The 13,197-nt window shown below is 40.1% G+C and overlaps 1 protein-coding gene across 1 annotated transcript in view; it reads left to right on the top strand.

Moving 5' to 3' along the window:
- Window positions 1–3,039: 3,039 nt before the first annotated feature.
- LOC120568044 (supervillin-like) overlaps window positions 3,040–13,197 on the top strand; it is an 85,052-nt gene continuing 74,894 nt past the window's right edge. Inside the window, exon 1 of the mRNA XM_039815236.1 lies at window positions 3,040–3,575. The gene's annotated coding sequence lies outside the window, so the exon portion shown is untranslated. The remainder of the gene's footprint in view (window positions 3,576–13,197) is intronic.

Here is a 13,197-nt window from a genome sequence, read left to right as displayed (position 1 = left end):
AAAGCCTAAATATTTCATTTTCAAATTAAACTCCTGCAAGAGTTGACTTCTATTCGTAAAGTAATATTAAGACAATATAAAAAGGGGAGTATGTGCACAGCCATGTGTGTGTTTTCACACATGTACACTTGTGTACTGGCAATTTCAGCCCAATTACCCTGCCAGACTGTCACACTGAGCTCCACTTGCTTGATCAAAGTGTTGGCAAAGACAATACTTGAGCTGAACCTTGTAAAAACCTCCCAGCATGCTCTCTGTGCTTGGATGGCATCCATCCTCAGACGGTGTTCAAATTCCTGTGTGCCATTTCTTTCAAAAAGGAGAGTAAGAAGTCTGATTAGTATTTCCTCTGATGTGATACTTTATTGATCCCTATATATACTAACATCCCAATGCTTTGCTCTGAGGCACGTCGGCTGATGCTTGACACAGCAGGGGGATAAGAAGTGGAGGGGTTGTATACTGGGATAATATTATAGGTTGTCACATTATGATCGTCCATGCAGCAGTGCTAGTGGAAACAATAACTAAATTAGGTCTAAACATAATAATGAAAAGGCAGTTATTAAATTAATATACACAGATAAATTCACAATTTATAATGCAATTTTTGTAGGAATGGTTTTAGTTCAGATTGATGCACCTCAAATTAGCCAATGTTTCAGTAAAACAACCCACTTTGAATGGAGAATGCTATGATATGTAGCCATATAACAAAATGATACAGCCTACTAATACAGACATCGATGTTGGCATAACAGTTAATGTTGGTGATGATAACAGGGCTATAACACAAAAACATAAATGTGAATCAATTATATAAATACTTAAGTTAAGTTTAGTTAATCAAATAAAATAATAGCTTTGGCTACATGATTGTATTTTTCTTATTCTCACTAGCCATTATCAATTTAATTTAAAATTAAAAGTATTTCATATTTTTTTCATGTTTTTATTTAACAGCACCTCTTAGCCAGCAGGAACATGGTATTGGCATCAGCCCCAGCAGGTGTCAGTTAGCCTAGCTAACAGCTAGCTAACGTTAGCTAGCTAGCTAGCTAGCTAGTTAACTGCTAGACCTAAGGTTAACTCATGGATGTATTAAGAGGAAGGTAAGTTAGGCTAACCTTACTGTAGCTAATGGTTAAGCTAGCCCCAAATAGGACAACGATTTCTGGAATTATTCACAGTAATTTTCCACAGAATATTATGTTGTGGTGTGTGCTCTTACCTTTGTTGCTAACCACAATTCAGAAAAAATAAAAAGTATTGACGTTAGCCACTAAGTAGCTAGCTAAGTTAAGTTAGTCTTTTCTCCAACATGGCCAAAACCGTCTACCATCTTCTACAAAACGCAGGATAAAACCGTCACATTTTCATTTATTTATTTTTTTACATATTTATGTACAGGACACCATATTACACTTCCATAATGTTTGCCGTTAATATACTGTTGCTGCTACAAAATAATGTTACCAGTGCTATTACTGTCATTTTGACACACTTAGTAGTCGTGGTATGTAACTTCTTTTTCTAACCGCTAATACTGTAGTTACTATGACAACTGCTGGAACCTCACTCATGGTAAACTCTACAGTTTTCCCACAATGTTGTTAGTGGTGTATAATTCCAAAGTCAAATATCGACCATTTTAATATTTCATGAACAGAGCTATATATAATACAGTCTCATCACACGTGTTTTATAATTATCTAGCTAGTATAGCACAGCTTTTTCCGCTGTGGATGTATAATATCTTCAAACAGTTCCACTGCTGCCACTCCTCAGGCCTCAATGTCATTAATCTCCAGCTGTCCCTCCATCACAGCTGTCTCAGCCTCCAAGTTATACCACTGTAAGTAAACTACATATCTGTCATTACTGTGTACAGTTATACTACTGTCATGACATGTTCGCCTCTGTTGCTTGGGGAATAAGTAACTCCATTAATGGCACAGTTGTCCTCCTTGCACATAGGCTGCATTCTCGACTGAACAGTAGATTACTTCTTACATTTAGATGTGTTTGTTGTAAATACATCACGTAGTAGAAATAAGACACACAAGGGGCTGCATACTGCTATGTACTACTTACAGTATGTCCACAAGATGGAGCCAAACTATAATAATATAATGCCAACACAGCTTCTTCTCCACCAGAGTATGTAAAGTCAGAGAATACCTTTATCTGTTTATTCTAGTCCTTTTATATATAGCATGCATCTTTCCACTTTCACTCATACAATATATGTACATTTTTTTACCCATCCATGCTCACACCCATGTGAAAATTACTGTCCGTACTTAAAGTTCATGCCCTTGGAGTTGTAGCCTACCATTCCAAACTAATTGGTAAAATAACTTTTAAATTCCATCATGCTGCCAATCGTTTCTAAAATGAAATGCCATTGTTATATTTTTGCATACATCTTCAATTTTTTTCTTTTGTCCTTTAATGAGACATATTGTGGAACAAAATGTAAAATTATTGTTTGCTTGCTTCACTCATTTCCATTTTTGGAGTTGAACAGCATTTGCTTAACTTTTCATTGTTAGCGGAGATACTGCAGTGCAGATTGAGTAGTCAGATTGGGATCTTTAGTTTGAGTCAGTTGTGGCCTTTAAAGCAGTACAATGCTGTGTTTATAACACTGATCATCCGGAAATTCAAATGTATTCTACAGTTGGATGCATTATTAGTTGTTTGGCAGAAATGCATACAAATGTGATAACACATAATGCCAATGTGTAGATGCTCAAAGCAAAATGAAATGTATTCCAGCTCTGTGCTGTTGTAAGACCCCAGTGTTGTAGTACAGGAGCCCCTGCAGAGCCTGGATCACAATGTGCTGCTGGATTGCAGTTTAACAGCTGATTCGATCCCCCTGCGCTGGGAGCCCGACGCTTCCTGGCTATTTATGGCAGATGCCCGTCTATTGAGGCTGCTCTCTTCAGCCCTTACATGGTTGCTGTGGGATGAGGTTACCGTGCCGATTTTGGCCCGCACCTCCCAAACTCCTTGGAAGCAGTGTTGTGTCACCTCTCACTGACAGTCTCAACTATCAGACTACGGTCTCAAACCTGGTTTACAAGAATGGGCGTTTTAGAAACCACAGTTTTGACTTTTGGAATAGTTTGAAGAACCACTTATTGTCTGTTCTAGCACCACTCTTGTGTATTTTGTTTCTCAGCTTCATCCCCGTCTCTCTCCTTTACCCCTCTCCTGCATACCCCACTTGCTCTCTCTCCCTCTCCCTTCTTCTCTTTCTTCTTTGCTCGGCTGTTCCTGGACTGATTTATTTGGCCCAGTGCGGCAGAGTTAGTGGGAAAGCACCAGCCTATATTTGTCGGCTGCTGAGGTTGGATCTGCTTAATGGTGGATGACTTTGGATCCTCTGTTTGGGTTTATCTGCTCACACCTGCACCTCCTGTCTCTAGCATCTGCTTTGCTCTGAATAAGGAACTAGTGAGACCCTTTGTTGGGTAGTTGCATATCCCTGAATTCTACTGTTGGGATACATGGACTTCACCTGTAAAGCATTTCTTTCAGTGCCTTATTATTGGAGCTAAAACATTGTAAGTATCGCTTTCTCTTTCTTAGTTTGATCTCATGCATGCTATGGTATACATCAAGATATACTGTATATTAGGTCAGATAGTAAGTAAGATAGTTCTTATATGATGAATCTGACAGCCATTCATCACTTTGTGCTGAGTTGCAAATTGTACGTTCTCTGGTATATATATGCTAAATAGATTAAAGCATGTTTGGCCATTATGTTAGGCTATTTCTTTTCCTTTTTGTACTAAACTAGCATCCTTGTAATGTAAATGTTAAAATATTTGTAATAACTTTTCATCTGGCATCAGATAGGATAATGAAACCACACTTTACTGAATGTCTTTAGAGATTTAAAGGCACAGAAGTTGCCTCACGCCTGATCTGGTAGACTAGAAAAAAGTCTGGTAAATGTGATCTCTGTCAGTTTGATTGCCATTGTTTGTTTCATATTTTCAAATTCAGTTGTAAACTTAAAAACAACATGTGAACTTTCTAAACCATCAGATATAGTTTAAACTCATTGCAGAGTATGTTGAAACAGAATCACTTACAGTTCACAGATAAAATATGAATCACTTTATTTGCAAGGTGGATGATGTCTAAAAAGTTTGGCAGCTAGTTTTGGTATTGCACAAAATGTCTTTAAGATTGGGAAACTCAATCATTGTCACTCTTTATTAGGGGAGGGAAAAAAGGGGGGGAAAAGGGGGGGAGGGGTTTTGTCAAAATTGTTTTAAATTTTCTTCCTGGGTGGTAGTTCAGAAACGGGGGGGGGGGGGGTGTGTGTTTTTTTTTTTTTGGGGGGGGGAGGGGGGGGTGGCCCCAACGCTTTTTTTTTTTTTGCTGTCTCTACTAGTAACCACTCGGGTATTAGCATTCCAACCTCCAGATTATGGCTGCATGCATGTGTGTTCAGCTGATCTATCAGCTATGTGTTGGGCTGGTGTGTGGTTCCAACAGTGGCCAGGCGTCATTCCCCAAAGTGTGTGTGTGTGTGTGTGTGTGTGTGTGTGTGTGTGTGTGTGTGTGTGTGTGTGTGTGTGTGTGTGTGTGTGTGTGTGTGTGCGTGCGTGCGTGCGTGTGTGTGTGTGTGACTCAGTTCGGCACCTGCTGGACCCGTCAAAATGAAGAGACAGGTTTACTGGCCTGCCCCATGCTTTACCCTGCCACTGGATTCTGTTCATCTACATATAAGAATGCAGCTTTGCAATCATCTGCAAGTGTTGTAGACACATTTGTATTATCACCCAGCAACATGCATTCATTTGTTGAAGGCCTACATTCCTTGTTTGAGTTGCAATCTCTAGTGGTGGGCGGCTCAATCCAAATATCGATAATATGGATATCAACGTTGGTATTGATATTGATCAATACCAGTGTAATGAGATCGATACTTTAGTTTCAATTTCTCTCCAGTATGCACTGCTGCGGTTTCATCAAAGAGGCACCCTGGCTATCTCTGTCTGTGTAAGTGCTGCTCCTGTCACAGAGCCGAGCAGTCACACTTTGCTCCTCCTCCTCCCTCTTGTGATTTGATGTTGTTCCGTCACGTGACTCAGCGGCGCCAGGCAAACAAGCAAGCAAGCAGCCAGGCCCGGCGGCGGCCAGCAGCACACACACAAGCAGGACAGAGACGGAGCAGAAGAACGGCAGAGAGGAAGAGGAGCGCTGTGTGGCTATATTTTCAGGCTGAAAATGAAACAACGGCAAGCTGTATAATTTGTAAAAAGGATGTAAGATACAGCGGTAACACAACAAATGTATAAAAACATATGAAAATTATGTCCTTGGTTTTAACTTATTAATAATCCAAATGTAAAATCACAAAAACACTTAGGTCATGAAAATTCATCCATCTTAATTATTAAAAAGTATCGGTATCGTATCGGCGATATTGGTCCTGTATTTACTTAGTATCGGATCAATGTCGCCACATAGATCTGTAATATTGCAAATGCATGGGCTTTCATCAGTGGGCTCAGTTACCATTGAGCTGCCTCATCCGGCAAAAGATAATACTACAATTATAATAATAAGACAGTAAGACAATAGTTTAAAATATATGTATGAACAAAAGCATTTATGCTTTGCTTCGTTTTCTTGGTTGCACTTCTACGTTTTTTTGTTGGTCAGCAAATGAACACCAGAACAACAAGCTTTTATTCAAAGTAGTTTCAGGTATGTTTCACCCTCAGAAAACAAGTGCGGTTGCACTTTTTACTCGAGGCAATGCTGAGATATAGCTCCTCTTTTGTGTTGTTGGTGTTTGCAGAATGCAGAATGCAGAGGAAAAAAGTAAGTTCTCCGAACAGCAAACTATCCTATTATTGTGTCCCTTAGCAAGAATTTGAACAACTCCAAATCGATCAGCATCTGCTTTTACATCATTTCATCATTCTCCTGCTCCTAATTAAAGAGGAACTGACCGCAGCACACAGACCTTCCATCATAGTTGTATTCAACAGGTGTGTGGGCTGCTGAATGTGGTCTTATGCACCAGTTAACTTGTAGCTTGAGCTCAGCACCCTGCTGTCTGCACTTAGCATGTCAGAGGGCAGGGAGCTGTCCACAGGCTCCAGCTGGCCTGCTAACATGCTGGCCTCTTTCTCAATGCATGACTGCTGTTTGGGTTACATGTGACTTGAATCAGTGATGATGGCCAGTGTGATGGTCCTGTATTCAAGGATGTTCATTGTCTATTATGTGCCATGTATACCTAACGATATATCTATTTATGGTATGTTATGGTATCATTTTATGTGTATGTATGGGAAAAATCATGCTGGTTTTATACAGTAACTGGTAGTAGTGGTGTTTTGGGACATTGCTGAGATATACTGTATTTCTATAGCATTGAAATCCAGTCCGTTAAGGTTGCCTTTTGAAAAACACACTGGCCCTCATTTATCAACCTAACGTAGAAACCAGCACAGATGTGAGCACAGAAATCATCTTACGACAGGCTTCACGTGTGATTCATGAAACGTTCGTATCACACCAATCAGAGCGTAAGAATGGTCGTACATTGATAAATGCAGCGGAACTTTTCAGAGGTGGCGATTGAAACCCTGATATCTCAGGTTCATTTGCATTGTTGGGGACTTACAGTAAATGCATGGTTTGGTTATTTTATCCATATTTAGAAGCGGTATTGAAAGGAAACATGGCTTAAAATTATTGGTTACCGTGATTAAGTTTTAGTTATTGTTGCATTTATATAAAGTTGTTCAGAGAAAAAGCAAAGTTATACTGGTATTATGAAATAAATAGCAGTCCTACCAACATAGATTTGTAAATGTGCTTCGGTGGAGAAATGGCAGAAAAGATATATTTTTGTTGTTTGATATTTACTTTGTCTACTTTAGAGCTACTGGGGAAGAAAAAACAGCAGATTTACCATAGTATTCCCATTAATAGTCGTACTGAATGCCTAAGAGTGTTAAGGCAGGTAACATTGGTTATAATCACATAAATGGTATATGTTGCATATTATCTTTTTTTCTCTCATCTTAACTGTCTGTGTAGCCGGAAGTACAAAGGCTGCAGAAATGACCCTGCAATCATTCTGAGATATACCAATGACTAACAAAGCATTGTATCAAATTGATCACATGAATTGGTGTGACTCTTTTGTCTGCTCATGAGTTACCTTAAGTGGCCTCATCATTTTACAACATCTGAAGATATTCCTGGATGTAAGACAAATCTTCAAGTAACCATTTCTGGCATGACATCCACCTATTCCTCCTCCTTCACTCTCTTTTTGTCTTTCCCTTTCCTCCCTCTCTCCTGCTCTGTCTAAGAGTTCCAGAACTTCTAAAGTGTCTCTCCTCAGAACTGGGCTCTGTGCTCATCGATATCCATATAAGAGCAGAGCAGGTGAACTTCTGTGCTAAGTGTCAAGCAGAGTTGATGCAAGGCAGCAGAAAGGAACGCAGATCTGGATCTAAAGAGTCAACTGCCAGAGTAAATGTTTAAGGGAGGAGGAAGGTTCCTGCTCGGCTGCCTCAGGCTCTCATTTGACCTGTGTGTGTGTGTGTGTGTGTGTGTGTGTGTGTAAGTGCGTGCGTGCGTGCGTGCGTGCGTTTGGATCAAGTACATCTGTGTGTTTGTGCATGTGTTAATATTAGTGCATGTCTCAGGGAACATTAGGGCATTTGTACAAATGAACCTAAACAGAGACCGTTTCTCCTAATAAAGGCAGGCTAGCTTGGATTACAGTGTCTGCTCCTGCCCAAAGTACACAGAAGTTGCTAAATTACTAATAGTTTTACTTATAAAACAATACGTACTTTGCTATTCTAAACACCAGGTGTCTGGCACCAGTTGCCTGTGAAAAGTCATCCAGGATGTAGCCTACAGAAATTTGAATACAGAAAGGCTCCCTTCAGAACAAACACAGTTTTAAAAGCACATATTCAACACATGAATGAGTGAGTACCAATTCTCCTCTGAGGTTGACTTAAAAGGTAGATGAGTACTGTTGAAAATAAATATGTGTGTGGGGGTGAGGTAGAGGCCAAATAAAACCAGTCTTTGCAATACCTTTACTGTTACTGTGGCTACAATAAAGCTGTATTTTCCAAAATGACCAACGTATCTTCAGTAGGATTAGACACTAAAGTCTCAAAAACTGTTACTATTAGGGCTGTACAATATGAGGAAAATATCTAATTGCGAATATTCTGACTGATATTGCGATCGTGATATGATTCACGATATTGGAGGGAATGATTTCATTTTGAAAATTGAAATGATTATAGTGTGATTTATGCGAGCATCTGTACCAAACAAAGATGTTTTCTTTAGTTTGTAGGATAGGATTCGTAGGCGCCACAATACTTCATTCAGAATGGTTTGACAACATATTTAGCTTTTAACACATATTGCCCCCCCCTCTTGCGATTTGGATATTGCACTAGTCCGTATTGCGATTTCGATAATGTGATAAATTGTGCAGCCCTAATTACTATAATTGACATAATTTCCATTTATTTTACACAATAACACTAAATGAGCTGTCTCATCCATTTTAAAATGTGCTGTTTGTTAATTAAAGTTTAAAGTTAATTTATGTAATAATAATGTCATCATGTAATGATACAACATGACTATATGTTTATTACTATGTTTACTCTGCTCAAATGTGAATCTGTCTGATTGTGATTAATATTGTGGTTATTTAGTTAATTTGTGGCAATGGTGAAAAATGCTCAAAATGCCCAAACAGTGGGGCGGCCTTTAGCTCACCCAGTAAGAGCAGTCCTTTGCAGCGGCCCGGATTCGAATCCGACCTGCGGCCTTTTGCTGTGTCATCCCTTCTCTTTCTCTCCCCCTTTCCTGTCTATCCACTGTCACTATCGAATGAAGGGAAAAGCCCCAAAAAATTCTCTTTAAAAAATTTAAATAAAAAAGCCCAAACAGTAACTGGAAAATCTCAAACCAAATTCCCAAGGTAGTAATTATTTAAAAAACGTTCATTTTTTAAAGTTAGTTGAAAGTAAGTTTACTGTTTGGCAAGTGACTAACTTTTGTTGCACTGAAGATGATCATTGTGTGAAAGTTAATTACTTGTGTTTGTGAGTTAAGACCATGGTATACATTCGTCCTGAAAGAAAACAGAAGTCAGTCACAATGTCGATCACATAAAGCATTGAGCTCAGTAAAGCTCAGGCTACATGAAGGGCAGACGGAAACAGAGGATCACATGTTTTCCATAGGAGAAAGTCCACCCTGTACAGTATGAGCAGTGTGTTGCTGAGCTTCTCAGCTTAAAGTTTGTTAAGCAGAGAGATGGTTTTATGTTGAGTCACGCACCTCGTGGTGTTTACATGATGTCCTGGGTGTTGAGTTTTATTGGCTGGTTTGTATATCCAGTGTTGCAAGATGAAATTGTTGAACCGAGTTTCACATCTGTATTTGTCCAAAGTCACAGCAAGTGGTCTCATTGGTGCATGTTTATTTTCAGCTGGTAACATCGTCAAGATCAGAAAACAATTCCTCATTTGAGAGAGAGACATAAACCCAACAGCTCAGGTGGTGAGGGATCATTGTGGAAATGGTAATGGACAGGCTGCAGGCATTTGAGTGATACGATTTATAATTTGTTTAATATTATTTGAAAAAAAAGTTCAAAACAGCAGAGAAAGTTGCAGATTATGCAAGTGAGATGCAAGACTCTTAAAGGGCTTACAAAAACACCCAACCCCAATATGAAGAGCTAATTCTTCAACCAATTACTGTTAACTTGGATAGTTAAGGAAGTCTGCCAATCCAGATCTTAAACCTTGTACTGGTTATAAGGTCTGACACAAGTTCCTTTGTTGTCATTGACTCGCTCACCCATAGTACACCTCAGTTTGGTTACTTGGAAGGCTTTAAGTATTGTGTCTTATGCCGGTGTGGTTTACTTTAAAGAAAAGCTTTCTGAATGATGTGTGGCCTGTTTTGAAAATTGTAAATTAACCCGTGTTTGTTGCTGGCTGGCATGGAAGGAGGGGTAAACAGAGAGATGAAAAGTGAAAAGGAGAGAGACAGGTGAAGAAGCAAATACTTAGTAGAATAAAACAAAAGAAACACAAAGAATGCAAGAAAAAGAGAGGAGAGAGAAGGAGATGAGTACTGATAGGGGGTTGGAGTCAGAGGAGCCAGAGGAGCGAGTAAGATGGAAGGCAAAGATGACAAATCTGGGCAATGCAAGGGAGAAGGAGTAGGAAAGAAAACAAGGAGGCGTGGAGACGGTCCCCCGGTAAATACGGCCGGCTGACTAGGGCGACCTCTCCCCGAGGCAGCCACTCACAACACATGTTGCCTTATTAGGGGCGTCTACAGGGAGCAGAGGCAGACTAGGGAAGGTGGGGGCGGTTGTTTGTGTGTGAAAGGGTGAGAAAAAGCAGCAGACGGAGGAGATGAGTGAGTGTGCAAGTGAGCAAGACTAAGACGCCAGAGAGTCCAAAAGTGTTTGACAAGAATAAAAGGGGTTGTTTAGCATGAATTTCTCTCACCTGTCCAGTGCAACATACTGTAGATCTTACAGCAATCATTCACATTATATTTATTGGTATCATACTGAAGTTTTTAAGGATAGGCTCTCTCCTAATAGAAGAAGAAGTGTAAATAATGTTTGTTCTTATTTGATGCCTGCTTTCCAAGTGTCAGAGGTTATACTGTTTTTATACAGATTTCTTATCGCAAGTAAAAGTGGGAAGCTCAGATAAAGAGATAAAGAAAAGTCAACAGATTGATGATGTTTTGGGGGCTAGGGGTTTTAGGGGAATTAGATAAGTTAGATAAGCACTAAGGAGTGCAGCCCATGTGCTTGCTCCAAGGGCTACAGTACTATCACTACTGTGAATGTGTTGTCTACTTGTGTGTGTGTTGCACACTAAGTTTTTCGTGCCAGCCTTGGTAAACGTATATCACAGCAATGAGAAGGACAATTCTTGACAATCATTTTGCTTTAAGCCGCTGCACATGGATTTGGAGTTGGCAGTCCCTAAAATATACTTTGGCCCTGTCCCATTTCTCCCCCCTTAAAACTTCCACTTGGTTTTGACTGCCCTCGACAGTAAAGTCCCCTCGACGAGGGAAGTGGGGGTGAAGATCTTTCTCTGTGAAATGAGACACCACTATATGCAAATTAGCATAGCGAACGTAGCTATTTTCAGAGCACAGAGCAGCGGCCATTAGAATCTTGGATGAGAACCTTTTTTTTTTTCAATTGTTCCTTTCCAGCGGTGTCCGCCATCTTAGTTGAAAAATGTGGCCGGCTCGCTTAGTTCGCAAGGTATCCTGGGTAATTTAATTTCCCACTACATTTTAAGCTTGCATCGGACCTCGTTATGTTTTGAGGATTGATTATAAGGGAAAAATAGCACTCCCCCTTGCTCCCTACAGTATTGGGACACCCTACACGAGAACGCGCAAAAATGAGGGTTTTGTTGGAAGTTCAGGAAGGACATTGGTAATGGTCATTTTAAAAAATGTTATCAAAATTAAATGTCAGGAAGACACTTTTTCTTCCGCTTCCTCATAACAGGCATTCGGAGAAGCTTCTTATGGACTATATGTGTCTATGTTGTGATTGTCTATATCCAATTCCTTCCTAATTACCTTCCGCTTTCTTTGTGTAAACTCTGGTGGATTTCTGAGGACTATGGTTAACTGCTCCTCAGATCTCTGCAGGGTAAATCCAGACAGCAAGCTAGACTATCTGTCCAATCTGAGTTTTCTGTTGCACGACTAAAACAACTTTTGAACGTATACATATTCCACCAAAACAAGTTCCTTTGCGAGGCTATTTTGCAGAGGCACTGTTGCTCTCGATCCCGTTCTTAAACATTTCTACCACCGATGTGTTGCCCTTTTGATGTATACCCTCCTGTTTGTACCTCTTATGAGTTTCTCCTAATGTCAGCAAAAAAAAAGACGATTGTGATTGGTTTAAAGGGGTGATATAATGCAAAACCGATTTTACCTTGTCATAGTTGAATAATGACAGTTTAGTGGGTAACTAGGACATACATAGAACCTCTAAATCCCATTGACACCTCTTTTCTCTGCAAATCTCACAATTTGAAACTGCCTCTGAAAACGGGCAAATCTCAACAAGCCCCATAGTTGACGTCATCTATTGGGGCTCCTCCTCCGGCACTTCATACCATACCTGTCAAGTTTTGGATTTGAAAATAAGGGAAATTTTTCCGGCGCCCACCGCAAGCAGTCCCACCACCCCAACCAAGCCCCAGTATCCCTTACATTTTAAGACAGGTGTACAAGAAAGCTAAAATCACCACTTGATGCAGAATGCTGAAAACATTTACAATTTATAACATTGCTTGTCTTTACATTTTATTTTCATTCCACACATTCTTTTCATTTCATATTGCTTTTCTTTTATAGTTTTTCTTTTCATTTCACATAACTTTTCTTTACTCTTTTAGTGAGTTATTGTATAAATTTGTTGCAGACTTTGCATTCTTTAAGATTGTTTTGGAAGGAGTGTATTTGTGGGCTGGGCCAGAGTGGTTTACAGAGTGGTTTACATGAGAGTAGAGCGCAGACAGTTCTGTTGTCTAACGTCATCCTATTCTCTGTAACAATCTTTCGTACCATGCTAAACACCCTTTCTCAACTTGCATTGCTATGGGGAATGCATAGTAAAGCCTTCGTAAGTTTTGGCAGCGCACCGTCTCTGTCGTAGCGTCCATCATCCGTCTCTCATCATCTGACCTCACACACTAAACTCGCGACAACTGCCACCTACAGTACCTGTAGTAGGCTACTGCATGTGGCAGTTATCGCGAGGCTAGTGACAGAGCTCAGATTGGGAATGTTTTTTTTTTTTACTCCGCTCGGACCCGGGGTATTATTTTTTAATAACGCAGGTTAAAATACGGGAGATTTACGGGAAAATACTAATACGGGAGGACGGCGGGAAAGAAGGGTAAAATACGGGACTTTCCCGGCCAAAACGGGATATTTGACAGGTATGCTTCATACCCGCGCAAATTCACTGCTTTGTGGGCTAATGGACGACTAAACGCTGCTGCCCTGACAGAGCTCCAGGGCCTGCAGTTCCCCTCTAACTAATGTGTGTGAGTGAGAGTGCGGTCAGCGAGCTTGTTACGGCAGCAA

The sequence above is a fragment of the Perca fluviatilis genome, chromosome 11 (genome assembly GCF_010015445.1).
Source record: "Perca fluviatilis chromosome 11, GENO_Pfluv_1.0, whole genome shotgun sequence".
Taxonomy (NCBI): Eukaryota; Metazoa; Chordata; class Actinopteri; order Perciformes; family Percidae; genus Perca; species Perca fluviatilis.
This window is presented reverse-complemented; position numbering and strand designations above follow the sequence as displayed.